The sequence below is a fragment of the Canis aureus genome, chromosome 33 (genome assembly GCF_053574225.1).
Source record: "Canis aureus isolate CA01 chromosome 33, VMU_Caureus_v.1.0, whole genome shotgun sequence".
NCBI classification, from domain to species: Eukaryota; Metazoa; Chordata; class Mammalia; order Carnivora; family Canidae; genus Canis; species Canis aureus.
Genome location: NC_135643.1, coordinates 24,510,608 through 24,516,607, shown reverse-complemented (window position 1 = coordinate 24,516,607; position 6,000 = coordinate 24,510,608).

Genomic DNA, 6,000 nt, shown 5'->3' with positions numbered 1-6,000 from the left:
CTATTTTTTCTCAAACTACTCCAAAAAGAGGAAAGAAAGTAGCTGGATTCATTCTATGAGGTCAGCATCACCCTGATACCAAAACCAGATGAAGACACTACAAAAAGAGAACCAGAGGCCAATATCTTTGATAAACATAGGTGTAAAAATCATCAAGATATTAGCAAACCAAAGCCAATAATACATTAAAAAAAATCATTCACCATCATCAAGTCGGATTTATTCCTGGGATGCAAGGGTGGTTCAATATTTGCAAATCAATCAATGTGATACATTTTATCAACAAAAGAAAAGATAAAAATCATATGATCATTTCAATAGATGCAGAAAAAGCATTTGACAAAGTACAACATCCATTCATGCTAAACACTCAACAAAGGTTTAAAGGGATTCATACTTCATCATAATAAAGGCCGTATATGCAACATCATCAAAGGCCCACAGCAAACATCATCTTCAATGATGAAAAACTGAAAGGTTTTCAACTAAGATCATGAACAATACAAGGATGTTCACTTTTACCACTTTCATTTAACATAGTGCTGGAAGTCATAGCCACAGCAATCAGAAAAGGAATAAAGTCATCCCAATTGAGAAGGAAGAAATAAAACTTCCACTCTTTGCAAATGACATAATACTATATATAGAAAATCCTAAAGACTATACCAAAAAACTACTAGAACTGATAAATGACCTTTCAGTAAGGTCATGGGATACAAAATCAATATACAGAAACCTGTTGCAGAAAGAGATACGAAGTAGCAGAAAGAGACATAACGAGAACAACCCCATTTAAAATTGCACAAAAATAATAAAGTACTTAGGAGGGCAGCCTGGGTGGCTCGGCAGTTTAGTGTCACCTTTGGCCCAGGACGTGATCCTGGAGACCCGGGATAGAGTCCTGCATCGGGCTCCCTGCAGGGAGCCTGCTTCTCCCTCTGCCTATGTCTCTGCCTCTCTCTCTGTGTCTCTCATGAATAAATAAAGAAAATTAAAAAAAAAATAAAGTACGTAGGAATAAACTTAACAAAGGAAGTGAAAGACCTATACTCTAAAAACTATAAAACACTGATGAAAGAAAATGAAGACGACACAAATGGAAAGATATTCCATGCTCATGAATTGGAAGAACAAATACTATTGAAAGCAATCACCAGATGTAACGCAATTCCTATCAAAATACCAACAGCATTTTTCACAGAACTAGAACAAACAATCCTAAAATTCATATGGACCCACAAATAGTCAACATCAATAGTCACAATCTTGAAAAAAATGAATAAAATTGGAGATATCACAATTCCCAGTTTCAAGTTATATTACAAAGCTATAGTAATCAAAACAAGTATGGTGCTGGCACAAAAACAGACAAATAGATCACTAGAACAGAACAGAGAGCTCCAAAATAAACCCAGAATTACATGGTCAATTAATCTTTGATAAAGGGGGCAAGAATATGCAATAGAAAGGGACATCTCTTCAATAAATGGTGTTGGGAAAACTGGACAACCGCATGCAAAAGAATGACAATGGACCACCTTTCTTACACCATACACAAAAATAAGCTCAATATGGAATAAGGACCTAAATGTGAGACCTAAAATCATAAAAATCCTAGAAGAGAGCACAGCTAGTAATTTCTCTGACAACGGCTATAGCAACATTTTTCTAGATATGTCTCCTGAGGCAAGGGAAAAAAAGCAAAAAATAGACTACTGGAACCTACATCAAAATTAAAAGCTTCTGAGGCACCTGGGTGGCTCAGTCAGTAAAGCAACCAACTCTTGTTTTTGGCTTGGGCCATAATTTCATGGGTCATGGGATCAAGCCCTACACCAGGCTCCACACTGAGCAGAATCTGCTTGGGATTCTCTCTCCTCTCCCTCTGTTTCTCTCTCTCAAATAAATAAATCAAAAAAGAAAACAAAAGTCTTCTACACAGTGAAGGAAACAATCAACAAAACTAAAAGACAACTTACTGAATGGGAGAAGATACTTGCAAATTACATTTCCAATAAAGGGTTAGTATCCAAAATATATAAAGAGCTGATACAACTCAACACCAAAAGAACCCAAATAATTGAATTAAAACATGAGCAGAAAATACAAACAGACATTTATCCAAAGAAGACATATATATACATGGCCAAAAGACATATGGAAAGATGCTTAACATTACTAATCATCAAGAAAGTGCAAAGCAACACTACAATGAGATATCACTTCATACCTGTCAGAATGGCAAAAATCAAAAACAAAGAAACAATTGTTGGCAAGGATGTGGGAAAAATGAAACTCTGTGCATGGCTGATAGGAATGCAAACTGTACAACCACTGTGGAAGACAGTATAGAGGTTCCACAAAAAATTAAAAGTAGAATTGCCATTTGATCCAGTAATTCCATTACTGGGTATTTACCCAAAGAATACGAAAACACTAATTTGAAAAGATATATATGCACCTTTATGTTTACTGCAACATTATTTACAATAGCCAAATTACAGAAGCAGCCTACGTGTCCATCAACTGATGAATGGATAAAGAAGTGGTGTATATTGAATAGAATGTTACTGATCAATAAAAAAAGAATGAAATCTTACCATTTACAACAACATGGTTGGATCTAAAGAGTATAATGCTAGGTGAAATAAGTCAGTCAGAGAAAGACCAATACCATATGATTTCACTCATATTTGGAATTTAAGAAACCAAAAAGCAATAACCATGAAGAGACAAACCAAAAAACAGACTCTTAACTATGAAGAGCAAATTGATGATTACCAGAGGGTAGGTGGGTGGGGGAATGAGTGAAATAGGTGAAGGGTATTAAAAATACACTTATCATGATGAGCACTGAGTACAGAATTGTTGGATCACTAATATTGTACACCCGGAACTAATTTAATACTACATTAACTATGCTGGAATTAAAAAAAAATTTTAAATAAACATTTCGGAAAAGAAACAAACAAATCACATATTGCATTATCCCATTTATATGAATATAATATAATTCAGAATAGTTAAATCTATAGAGACAAAAAGACTGATGTAGGCCAGGGATGTGGGTGTAGTGGTGGAGATTGGGGAGTAGCTGCTTAATGGATATGACGTCTTTCTTTTGAGTGATAAAAATAAATTGGAACTAGATAGAGGTGATGGATGCACAACATTGTAAACGTTCTAAATGCTGCTGAATTATACATTTTGAGTTGGTTTATTTTCTATTATGTGAATTTTACCTCAAGTGTGTGTATATATATATATATATAATAAAGAATGGTAGCCAATACTTCTGTAATACTTTTTTGATGCCAACTATTCTGAATTCTTCATATATATTAATTCTTATTCTCATAGCAAACATACTTATATATTTACATTATCAACAAATACATGCTTACTTACAAACTAACATATTTATATTATTATCCCTGCTTATATAGATGAGGAAGCTAAGTGACAAAGAGGCTAAATGATTTACCCAAGGTTACTCAGGTAACAGAAGCTGGGACTTAGGTCCAGGTGATCAATTTCCAGAGTCTTATCTCTCAACGATTATGCCAGAAATGAAAGAAGTTTGAAATATAAAGAGCAAGAGATTATAAAAATTAAAACAAGATGAAATCAGAGAGGAAGACAAATCAGAATAGATTCTTAATCATAGGAAACAAACTGAGGGTTGCTGGAGGAACGTGGGGATGGGGTAACTGGTTGGTGGACATTAAGGAGGGCACATGAGGGACACCTGGGTGGCTTAGCGGTAGAGCACATGCCTTTGGCTCAGGGTGTGATCCTGCGGTCCCAGGATCAAGTACTGCATCGGGCTCCCCGCAAGGAGACTGCATCTCTCTCTGCCTCTGTCTCTGCCTCTTTCTGTCTATCAAAATAAATAAAATCTTAAAAAAAAAAAAAAAAGACAAAAAGGAGGGCATGTGATGTAATGAGAAGTGAGTATTATATAAGACTGATGAATCACTGAACTCTACCTCTGAAACTAATAATACACTATAAATTAACTAAAAGAATTTAAATTAAAAAATTAACAAATAAAATGAACATAACATTAAACTTTCTCAGTAGAGGGTATTGGAGGGATATTGCAGGAAAAAAAGGCTCTCCAGCAGTTCCTGGTGTGAAGTGGTAGTTGGCTGGTATGGGCCTGAAGACATTCAGTAAATTCCACATGCATACAACACATTTCATATATCACTTTGCAGCCTTGGCCAGGGGATCATCTTTTTGCAATCCCCTTGATATGGAAACCAACGTTCCTGTATGGCCTACACACAGCCTCTCGTGTCCTGGAGCATCGTACACCAGAACTTACTTCTACAAGCCTCTGTACAGCATATGCGCTTCCCACCTGTAGTCCAGGGGTCCACATAGAACTGCCACTCCTTCAGCAAGTAAACTAGATTACCTGCAAAGAAACAATAAGTAGATCGACTTGAGCAAAAATGAAAGATTTCTCAATAAATCTTGGAAACAGAAGATAGTGGAATATTATCTTCAATGCACTGAGGAAAAATAGTTACCACCGTAGAATATTATAACAAGAAAAAGATCTTTCAAGGATAAAAATGAATAACATGGATAAATGTGAGGAACATTACATTGAACAGGAACCTGGCTAACTGTGGGACTGATTGGTTAGGCCTGGGTCCTGGGGATGCTAAGGCCCATGTGGGTTGCCATGCTGGGTTGTTTTGAGTCTATTGGGTTATGGACACTATAATTTCCCATTGACAGTTAACACTGGGCATGGATAAGAGATATTCCACTGACTCCCCAAGGTTCCAAACATAATCATCCCGGCATTCATTAAGCTGTAGCAACTCTAGCTTCACATGGTAATCAGAATTCATTACCCTAGCCAGTACATTAACTCTGTTTTTTTTACCTGTTTGTCCAATAGTATGAGGAACACAAAGTGACTCCAAAATATTAGTCGCAACTTCCAATTGGGTGGAACATTGTACCTGCCCCACCCCTGGAACCAAGACTTCTGACCTAACACAGGCAACACAAATTCCGTTAGTGAGTCACTGATAATGATGAAAGGAGAGGCAAAAGCTACTTCTACGTCTTGGTTCTTATACCTGAGTATTCTAGTTCTGGGGGACACAATCCCATATATCGGCCAGAGATCAGTATACATACTGCATCCTGAAGGAAATAGCCCCAACCTCACAAGATGCTGTCCTCTAGCTGACACCTATGCTAAAATTTCTATTTTGCTGTTTTTGTTTTATAAATTTATTTTTTATTGGTGTTCAATTCGCCAACATATAGAACACCCAGTGCTCATCCCGTCAAGTGCCCACCTCAGTGCCCGCCACCCAGTCACCCCCACCCCCCGCCCACCTCCCCTTCCACCACCCCTAGTTCGTTTCCCAGAGTTAGGAGTCTTTATGTTCTGTCTCCCTTTCTGATATTTCCCACTCATTGTTTGTTTTGTTTTGTTTTGGATGGCTGCTCCTGGGTAATAGGGTACTTGGTAAAATCAGTGATTCTTAAGTTCATGAGCCCATCTTCACATTTCCTTTGACACCGAGTGGGTCTGTTTTCTAAGGCAATGTTGTAGTAATATGTTAAGAGAATGAATTCTATAACTCTGGGATGGTCCTAATGGAAACACTGCAGTCAGGAAAGGCAGAGCATTTTCAGAATATGTATTAATTCCAGTAAATCAATTTGATGGCCCCACCAAGGAGGAAGGGGTCCAGTGTAATCAGTCTGCCAACAGGTGGCTGGCTGGTACCATTATCTAGAACTCAGCATCTGTCTCTGCTGCTGGCTGGCTTGGCAACCAGCAAAGGCAGCAAGTAAGATCATCCTTGGTGAGAGAAATCCCATGTTGTTGGAGCCATGCTTGGCTTTCATCTTGGCTACTATTGTCACTTTCTTCAAGTGCTCAATGTCAAGTACTGGAACGGTGCACAGAGAGGCTGGTTAAAATCCATAGGACTGGGCTTTCTGTGTACTTGATTGTCAAGA